Source organism: Pongo pygmaeus, chromosome 16, assembly GCF_028885625.2.
Source record: "Pongo pygmaeus isolate AG05252 chromosome 16, NHGRI_mPonPyg2-v2.0_pri, whole genome shotgun sequence".
Taxonomy (NCBI): Eukaryota; Metazoa; Chordata; class Mammalia; order Primates; family Hominidae; genus Pongo; species Pongo pygmaeus.
Genome location: NC_072389.2, coordinates 85,594,559 through 85,605,428, shown reverse-complemented (window position 1 = coordinate 85,605,428; position 10,870 = coordinate 85,594,559). Strand labels below are relative to the sequence as shown.

At 41.4% G+C, this 10,870-nt stretch overlaps 1 pseudogene; it reads left to right on the top strand.

Moving 5' to 3' along the window:
- Positions 1-390: 390 nt before the first annotated feature.
- On the top strand, positions 391-1,137 carry LOC129014442 (ribosomal protein uL30-like; annotated as a pseudogene).
- Positions 1,138-10,870: the final 9,733 nt, after the last annotated feature.

Genomic DNA, 10,870 nt, shown 5'->3' with positions numbered 1-10,870 from the left:
TGCCACCTTTCCCCATGTTTCAAAGTTTGGTGCTGGACTCCATTTGCAGAACTCTTGGAGGGAATGGCCAAAAATATTCTTATAGCAAGAATATAAGAGGCTGGGCATGGTGGCTCACGTCTGTAGTCCCAGCACTTTGGGAGGCAGCAGGCGGAACACCTGAGGTCAGGAATTCAAGACCAGCCTGACCAACACGGTGAAACCCCGTCTGTACTAAAAATACAAAAATTAGCTGGGCATGGTGGCTTGTATCTGTAGTCCCAGTTACTTCGGAGACTGAGACAGGAGAATCGCTTGAACCCAGGAGGCAGAAGTTGCAGTGAGCTGAGATTGGGCCACTGCACTCCAGCCTGGGCGACAGAGCGAGACTCCGTCTCAAAAAGCAGTAGCTGCAACACTGGAAAGATGGCAGAGCAAGAGCAAAGAAAAATCTCTTTGGTTCCAGAAAATCTCCTGAGAAAGGGGAAGGCTTATCAAGCTCTCAAAGCCACCCAGGCAAAGGAGGCACTTTTGGCAAAGAAGGAGCAGAGGAAAGGAAAAGGGTTCAGGTTTAAGTGACTGGAATCATTCCTACATGATTTCTGGCAGCAGAAACATGACAAGGTGCATCTCAGATGACTAGAAGTGAAATCTCATGCCTTGGAATTGCCAGATAAACATTCCTTGGCTTTGTTGTACGCATCGGAAGGATTGATGGTGTGAGTTTACTGGTGCAGAGAACCATTGCAAGACTTTGCCTAAAGAAAATTTTTAGTGGTGTCTTAGTAAAAGTCACTCCCCCGAACCTAAAAATGCTGCCTATGGTGGAACCTTATGTGACTTGGGGATTTCTAAATCTGGTGTCTGTCCTGAAACTCATTTTGAAATGTGGACAAGCCAAGGTCAAGAATAAGACCCTCCCACTGACAGCCAACACAGTGATTGAGGAGCACCCGGGGAAGTTTGGTGTCATTTGCTTGGAAGATCTCATTCATGAAATTGCCTTCCCAGGGAAGCATTTCTAGGAGATCTCATGGTTCTTGTGCCTTCTCACTGGCCCGTCATGGTACTAAAAATAGAATGGGCTTCCTCAGGGAGATGGGCACACCTGGCTATCGGGGTGAGTGCATCAATCAGCTCATCCGCCTGCTTAACTAGACCCAGGTGCCAAACTGCAGTAAATTTTTATCAATGAAGTGGAAGCTTGTGTTTCTGGGTTTTTTTGGAATTTTTATTGAGTGTCTTCAGAGAAGATTATTTCCTGCTTCAAAACTGGAAAGGAAGTTTTCTTCAAAAACTGGAAAGGAAGCGTCAAAGAAAAGATAGTAGTTTATGTTCATGGCAAGCACCTCTCATTACAATCCAGTTCCAAGGAAAAATTCCAGCATTTTCTACATTGGCTGCCATCTCGTCTGAAATCAGCACATTCCATGGAAGAAGGAGTCCTGCTTTGGTGCATCTTCTATCCTAGGGTTTACTGTTGGTAAATGAGTAACTCTAGCATTTGTACAAGGCTCCCTAAGACTGCTGCAGTGGTTGACCAAGCCCAGGGACATAATTGAATCTGGAGATTCCTGGGGCCTTGTTTTGAAAAAGACTTGAAATACACATAGGAAGAAAGGACCAAAAATAAATGTTCACTTGTCTCTGCAAAAAAAAAAAAAAACGAGTATAAGAATATTAAGGGATTATATTTTGATCCCTTAGTCCATCACTCTTCTGGAGTGTTTGAAAGAGTGAACACTGAAGGAGAAAGAAAAAAAATGTCTGGAGAATGAGGCTGCAGTGCTGTGGCAGTTTTCCCTTCCCTGGGCGATGGAGTGTTGCTGAGATGGATGATGCTTTGAGATCACTTCAGGCTTGGTGTGAAGGTCTTCACCTTTAGAACTTGATATGTGTTCTGAGGGTTGAAGGGACAAAATGGACTGGTAGTAGACTCAGGAATATGAGATCTAAAGGCAGGAGGTTGCAGCAGGCTTTCAACCCCAGGAAGCAGAACAAAGAGGAAGATAATTGCTTTGGGAGTAGGTGCCACTTCCACCACTGACAGGGGCAAGCTTTCAGGAATGTTTCCCATACAGCAGATGTGGGCATTGGGAAAACCAGCATGGAATGTAGACTTTGCCCAAGGGACTTTGTCCATGAGGGCCATTGGGAGGGCAGTGGGGGCTCTAACAGGAATGTATACAAGACCTGTCTCTAGATGCCAGGTTTCAGGAGTTGGAGTTATATATGGCCAGGCCAGACGAAAGGCATCACCCACATCATAAAAATTTCCATTGGAGTTTCTCAGTTTCCCAAACTGCAAGAAACCCCTAAAAGAGTCTCCAGATGTCACAAAGGTACCAGCAAAGTAAGATCTTTCCCTAAATTCCCTTTCCTCCTGTGCTCAGCTGTGAACAGGTCATCTGGGAAGATGAGTGAGCAGGGGAGAAGGGTAGAAGAACAGTGCTAGGAAGGAGAGAAGAAATCCCCCGTTAACCTGATACCCCAATGTTATAGGACCTAGCAAAGGGGTAGGTGTCCTTGATTTTTCATTGCTGCTAGCTGACCGTCGCTTTTTCTTTTTCCCTAAAGCCTTCCAGCTTCCTTAGCAAATGTCATCAGTTACACTACCTATTTACCCTTTTTGTAGCACTTCTGCCCAATCTTTGTGGCTATTCTCTTTTGATCATTTATTCCTTGAAAGTTAGCAATTGGTTTACTGCCTATCTCTATAATCATCACGGGTGACTTCAACATCCGTGTAGACTGCTCATCCAAAAGCCTGACCTCTCAGCTTCTTGATTCCCCTTTTTCTTTGTCTTTTCCTCTGTCACAGTTCAGCCACCAATTATTAGTAATGGCACCACCTCCAAAACCTTGACTCAAGTTTCCCATTCTATGATCTTTCTGCCACACTTCTTCTAGTTTAAATTCTACCAATTATTTGACCTATAAGGACCTCCCAGTCATCAATTAAGTCCACCACATTTCTTTACTTTCATTTTTATCTATGAATTCCATGGTATATCATTATAACCACTCATTTGCTTAACCACTTAACTCTCTCACCCTTGTCTCCCTCTGTCATACTTGCCTAATTTGGCTAAAGGCAGTACTCTGTTTACTTTTCACCTGTTTAAATATGACTAGAAAAAACCATAACCATACTCAATGATCTTGCTCTAATTTAGGACCATGTAACTCAGCAAGCCTTATCCATTTTTCTGGTCAGTTCCTTTGTCCATTCTCCTGAATAACCACTTCAACCTTCTTCCCAACTTCCCACCTCACCCTCATCCCCTTTTCAGTCTAAGCTAACGATCTAGCTTTTTTTTTTTTTAAATAAGAAAACAGAAGTAATCAGAATATCCTTATTTTCCATAACTAGGGCTGCATACCTACCTATATCTACAGTACTTATGTCCTTTGTCTTCCCTTCTCTTATAAAGGATAAACTCTCTCTGCTTCTGCCCAAGGCCAAGTTTCATTCTTGTGCCCTGGATTCCAATCCCTCTGTCCTACTCATACTTTGCTTTGTTAATGATCATTTCTCTCCTTCAAGAACAATTTTCCCTTCAACTGAATCATTCCCGTCACCAATTAAACATACCCCAATATCTCCCATATAAAAAATAACTATCCTTAGAATCCACATGCCCCTCCAATTATAACCTTACTTATCTTCTCTAAAGGCAAAACCATCTTTAAAGTGTTTTCTATACTTACCTTCTTCATGTCCCATGTTCTTGAAACAGATCTAATTACAACCACTCAGTTGAAACTTTTGTCAAGGTCACCAATGACTTCCATGTTAAGTCTAATGGTCAATTCCAAATGCTCATTTTGGTAGATCCTTCAGCTTATTTAATGCATTAGGTTACTCCCTCTTTCTGGAAATACTTTCATATTTGGTTTCTGAGACTCTGTACTCTTCTGCCTTTCCTCCTAACCCACTGCCAGCTGTCACTGTCTTCTTATTCTTAGTTCAATCCTTCTTTTATTCACTACCTCTAAATGTTGGAGTGTCCCAAGGTGCAACTCTTAGATCATTTTCTTCTGCCTGCATTTTCTTCCTAGGCAATCTCATCTAGCTTCATGGCATCAAAAGCCCTAATACACTTATGATTTCCAAATTTACCCAGCCCATTTCCCGATTCTGACCTCCAAATTTGGAAATACAACTGGCTTCTCTATTCTCCCAGCTCAACTGTCTCATAGATATCTCAAACGTAGCATGTTCAAAGCAATTCTTTATTTACTTCTTCCCACAAATCTGATCACACCTCTCCCATTCATTCTCCCCCATTCCCATATAGGTCACTTTGCTTAGGCCCAAAGCCAAGGCATCTTTCTCAGCTTTCCTCTTTCTTTCACACCCTGTTATGGATTGAATATTGCCCCCTAACTCCCCCCCAACAAACACCAAAACAAAACAAAACAAAAACAAGATACTTTGAAATCCTAGCAACCAGGACCTCACAATATGACCTTATTTGGAAATGGTGTAAGTAGTCAAGATGAGGCCATACTGGAATAGCGTGGGCCCCTGGCCCAATATGATGGGTGTCCTTGTAAGAAGATGGCCATGTAAAGACAGAGATGTACAGGAAATGCCCTGTGTGACAATGAAGGCAAAGATTGAATTTACAGCAGCTGCCCACTAAGGAATGACAAAGACTGACAGCAAACCACCAGAAGCTAGGAAGAGGCAAGGAACTATTGCCCTGCAGGTTTCAGAGGGAGTGTGACCTTGCTGACACCTTGATTTCGGATGTCTAACCTCCAGAACTGTGAGACAATACATTTCCATTGTCTTAAGCCACTCAGCTTGTTTTACCTGGGTACAGAAGCCCTAGGAAGCGAATGTATGTCCCACATTCCACTCACTAGCAACTCTTCTTGGCTCTGCCTTTGGAAAGATAGCAGTAATCTGTCAATTTATCTCCCTGCTTCTACTCTTGCCCTGGCCCACCAGAGCTATTTTCTATGGCTCATTTCAAGCGATCTTTTCAAAATGTAAACCAGGTCATGCCATTTCCTTGCTCAAGACCTTCAAATGGCTTCTCATTACAAACAGAATAAACCTTAAACGTCTTGCCCAGGCTTATCAGGCTCTGCATATCCTGTCCTCCAGCCTCCTCTCATCTCCTATCCCTTGCTCATTCAGGTCTCAGCGTATTGACCTTCTTGCTGTTGCTGTGACACGCTGAGCTGGTCCAGCTGATATGGTTTAGATGATTGTCCTCCTAAAATCTCATGTTGAAATTTGATCCTCAATCTTGGAGGTGGGGCCAGGTGGGAGGTGTTTGGGTCATGGGGGTGGATCCCTCATGAATAGCTTGTGGCAGTCCCCATGGTAATAAGTGAGTTCTCATGCAGTTAGTTCCTCCAGAACTGATTGTTGAAAAGAGCCTGGCACCTCCTCTCTCTCTCTTGCTTCCACTCTCATCATGTGATCTGCACACACCAGTTCCCCTTCGCCTTCTGCCATGAGTGGAAACTTCCTGAGGCCCTCACCAGAAGCAGATGCTAGCGTCATACTTCTTGTACAGGTTGCAGAACCCTGAACCAAACAAATCTCATTTCTTTGTAAATAACACTGCCTCAAGTATTGCTTTATAACAACACAAAAATGGACTGACACCAGCCTTAGGGCATCTGCGTTTGCAATTCTCTCTGTCTAGGATGCTCTTTCCCCGCATGTATTCATGCCTTAGTTCTCCTTCTCATTAAGGCTCCTTCTCTTATCCCCAGAGAAGCTCTCTATGCCTACCTGATCTTAATTGGCCCTTCTAACCCTTTATTCTGCTTTATTTCTCTTCCTAGCACACATCCGCATCTGAAATTTTCATATTTATTGATTGCGCTATTAAATTGCCAGTGCCTTTGCAGAGTCATGCCTGTGGTAGATAGCAAATGAATGAATGAATTCCAGCATTTGTCCAAAATTCAAATATAAAGTTAAAAAAAATGACTTCCACCTCTTTCATTTTTAATTAAAGTTTTCCTGGTTTTGACAGAAGTTTTAGAAATGAATATCTCTGTGGTGAAGAAACATTTATCTGAAGTTTAGCAATTTCTTCAGTTTCTTGGCAATTCTTCTTTCTTCTGTTAAATACAATTAATATTAAATTAAAAATCTTTTATTTAAATAACATGAGAAACATAGTCCCAGTTGCTGTATAAATGCAAAGAGCAATGTCTGCAGTGATAGTCCCCCAGTAGGGATGATGATTTACAGGGAAGGGGTTGGATTTGGAGGAGATTTTTGTTTGTTTGTTTTCTTTTTTGTACTCTTAAGTATCAGTTGAATGTTTATAGCTAGTGTATGTCTTTCATATAAAATATACTCCCATTATTCTTTTTAAAAACCTCTCAAATAAGGTTTTAATGACAGAATATAGCAAAATTAAAATATAAGAAAGCAAGTTTTATGTTTGACACAAGCTGACGTCTTAAGAGAAAACTTGAGTTATGCCTTAATTTCAAAGGATGTAGGAGAATCAGAAATTACTTTTTATTCATTCAGACTGATATTTCACAGCAAAGCAAACTGAGGTAGTTTGGCTATTCGGTGCATAGGACTATAACATTAAGAAGTAGAAAAAAGTATCCTAGAACTCTGAATTCAAACCTCATGTACTTCCAAAGACATTTTAAATCTGCCTTTTAGAATTTTGCTCCCAGAGATGGACCAGATTTGGCTTTCTCTCAAACATAGTCTCCTTGGAGAGAGATCATCTGAAGGACACAAGTGTGCTTGTTGATAGGAAAGGAAAGTGACTGTCTCTGCTTGGTGGTTGCTTGGGAAGCTTCAGCAGGAGCTGGGTATTGAAAAATGGGAAGAGGAGAGGAAAAGGAAGAGAATCCCAGAAGTAACTGGGGATGAAGGAATGAGTTATACAAGCTAATGGTCTATCCCAGGAATGCCACACAATCTCTGTGTGGCTGGACAGTGTGGGGAATGAGAGAAAGCAGAAGGAGAGGAAGATGGAAAGGTAGAGGGGCCAAGCTAGGAGGGGCCCTGAATGCCAAACCAAAGAGTTTAGGTTTGATTCTGGAGGTCAAGAGCACACCCCAAAGAGAGAAGTAAGAGCACATAGATGTAAGATCCCAAACACAGATGTAAGAGCTGTGTTTCTGATCTGTATTTTTTAAAGATGACTCTGGTGACTGCATGGAGGAGGGATAAGGCCAGGGTGAGACCAGATGCAAGGCAAACTTGTTCAGAGGCTGTTGTGATGACGGAGGGAAGAGAGAATGAGGACGAGAGAGAAAGACATAGAAGGCATACCGATGCAAGTTTGTAAAGTAGAAATGATTGGGTTTGATGACTGATTTGATATGGCAGGAACGGGGAAGAGATTGGAGAGGAAGGAATCAAAAGATGGCTCTCAGATTTACAGCTTGAATAGCAGGTCATTGGGGCTGACCTAAGAATTTTATAAAATGAACCAAGTTACCATATTGAGAATGAGTTTCTGGTTTATAAAATCTGTATATGTTCTTGTTCATGAAAAGTTTCACCATTTGGTGACTTACTATTTCTAACATGCAGATGTGATGCCAGGCCTGGGAGCATGCCCTAGCTGGACAATATGGTCTTGTACCAGGTGCCACCCCATAGCCCCAACGAGGAGAGATGCTTTAGGAAACATCCACAGAACATCAGGGCAGGTATGACAATCTTTCTGAACATTTCAAAGAAACTTGCAATGTGCAGGTTTCCTTGGCAAACTTTTCTAGTGACACCATTGAGATTCAGCTAAGCCACTAGGTACTCAAGGTTTTTTAAGCCAAATTGTGAAATATGAGTTGTCAGTCTCTATTCCCCAGAAAGAAACAGTTATCAGTAAAAACAGATGTGGTGGTTGCAACATTTAGATGAAATATTGATGACTTCTAAAAGGCCAGCTGGTAATCACTATTCCTTTTGATTCTGGAACCAATGATTGTGGTGATTCAGCTCTGCTATAATTTCTTAGGGAACATGGCATGGGGGAGTGTGTGTTCCATGTTGAAACTTTAAGAACTTCTCAGCTCCTGAAGTCCCTAAGTCTTCAGAGCATCCTTCCAAGATGAGAAATCAACCAAGGCTCTGCACCAAAATTTACCATGCTTAAGTCTCATCTTCTCAGTCCTTATCTGTTTTTAGCAAAATGTCAAAATGTCTATCAATGAAGCACATGCTTGAGGTTTATCTAGATAGATATTGGTCTTCCTGACTAACTTGATTTCCAAGGACCCCACGTGCTTTAGATGGTCAGTCCTGCCTCTGGTCTTTGCTCCCTTGATTTCCTTCATTTGATATGTTGCCTTTGCCATCTCACTGCTTATTTAGATCCTTTCCATGCTCAAACCAAGCTCATAAACTCCATATTTTTGTGAAAACTTTTCCACTTGAAATGTATCGATTTATTCTTTGTGTTTGTTAGAACTTTGTGTATATGCTCAAGATAGCATTTGCTAATTTGCCCTGTGATCAAGAATTACCCTTACTGGACTTTAAGTGTTTGAAGGAGGGACTCTGGGTTGACCTATGTTTATGAATTTCTGCCCTTCCCCAGCCCCTCTCCCTCCAAGGCCCAACACAGTGCCTTCAAAAGCAGCAGCTATTTTATTGAGGATTTTGGCATGATTTTAGATGCAAACACTCATGTAATCTTCAAAACAACTCAAGAAAATAGACGCTATTTTTATCTCCATTTTCCATGTTCTTTGACCTAGCAATTCTATTTATAAGAATTTATCCTATAAATATATTTGCACATACGAAACTGGCCCATGTACAAGGGTATACAAGGTTGCTCAGTTCAGCACTGATTATAACAATGAGTGGAAACTTAACTAGAGGATTGGCTAAACAAACTATAGTGAATCTATGAAATAAAATGTGATTGGCCTGGAAAGGTCTCCAAGACACATTTTTAAGTGAAAAAAAGGAACCAAGTTGTACAGATGGTATGTACAATATGTTCCTATTTATATAAAATAATATATTTATGCATGTATTTGCAAATCTGTGCATAGATTATCTTTGGAAGGATATACACTATAACAAGTAGACAACACTTGTTATCTCTGGGGAGAGTTACTGAGAGTCAGGTTACCTTGGTCATCACCCTGGTGATCTGACAGGATCCCACACTCCCATCTTGGGGGTCATCCATCCCCAGTGTATCTCAGCCACTTAAACTGGAACCACATTACCACTAATGGTGGCTTTAGGTGCTTAATTTTTAAATCTAGTGGAGGTTGAGCTAGAAAAATAAGTGTAAAAGAATCCTTCTGTAATTTAGCAAGATGCTAGAATTCTTTCTTTTTAATTAAAAACCAAAACACTGAGACCATGCAGCAGCACATTAATCACAAGAGCAGTGGTATTGTTCCATATTAATGGAAATTTCTGAAGGCAATCATATGAAAATGTTCAATTATGATCTACAAAGGCCATGAACCTCTCGGATGTCTGTGGAGACTGAAAGGAGACTCTTTGTGCACCCACTGGGACTCTTCCTTCCTGCCACCATGTTTCCTCATTTCCCTTCAGGGTGATGTCCGTGAAGTTTTCCTCTAAAGGCACTCCAGCTGAGCTGTCAACTTCCTGGGCTTTAATGCATAGTGATTGCTGCTATTTTTGTTATTTTCCATCTCTCTGATGCTGCTCCATTGTCCCTCCTGTGGTTGCCCTTTTCTGTTCTTTAGTATTTTAATTAATGTTGTTTAATTATACTTGGCCCCCTGAGGATTTTTGAGGGGTGAATTCAATGGGAAAGGCTGAATGAATAAATTCTCCAGTCTTTTGCACACTTGTTATCAAGAGCTTCTCACCCAGGGGCACACCCAATTATTTCCAACACATCAATAATGCCAAAGGGAGGGACGATGGGATGTTTAGGAAGAAAAGAGGCCTGAGAAATGACTACTTTTTATTCCATGGTCCCAGCCTATAGGATGAGGTCATTATATGATTGGTATTATAGGAGAAGCAACATTTTACCTATACCCTCTTATATTTTTTTGGCTGGGTCTGAGAATTAAATTGACATAAAACAAACGAGCAAGAGAAAAACATACGAATTTATTTAATGCAAGTTTTATGTAGCAAGGGAGGCTTCATAGGGAAATGAAGACCCAAAGATGCAGCTAGAGTTGAACACTTGTGTATTGAATTGGACAAAGATCAGTAAGTTGTGAAAATGTGGGGAGGTAAAGGGGCTAGCTAGGGTAGTTAACTGAGTGGACAAGTGACCAAGAAGACAACGGTTAGTTTCACAGGTGCTATAGTTTGGTTTGTTTGACTCCTGCATATTTCACGTTGAAATTCGATTTCCAATGTTGGGAATAGAGCCTAATGGGAGGTGTTTGGGTCATAGCGGCAGATCCCTTATGAATTTATTGGTGCTGTCTTCATGCTAATGAGTGAGTTCTTATTCTATTAGTTCCCATGAGAGCTGGTTATTGAAAAGAGCCTGGCATCTCCTCCTCTCTCTCTTGCTTTCTCTTTCACCATGTGATCTGCACACACCAGTTCCCCTTACCCTTCCTGCATGAGAAGAAGCAGCCTGAGGCCCTCACCAGAAGCAGATACTGATGCCATGCTTCTTATGTAGCTTGCAGAACTGTGAGCTAAATAAATCTCTTTTCTTTGTAAATTGCCCAGCCTCAGGTGCTCCATTATAACATCACAAAAGGACTGAGACAACAAGGTTTGTTTGTACAGACATCCCTCAGCCTCAACTCTCCTTACGATTTCCTTCTGGTATAGGGAGGACATCTTTCACATCGGAATTTCATCTCTTGCTTTAAAGAAGAAGGAGGGTTAGAGCGTTCTTTTTGTACTTGCTGTTTTCTAAGTGCTTTTAATTCAAAATAGTCAATACTCTAGAATGGCGTATTTGGGGAG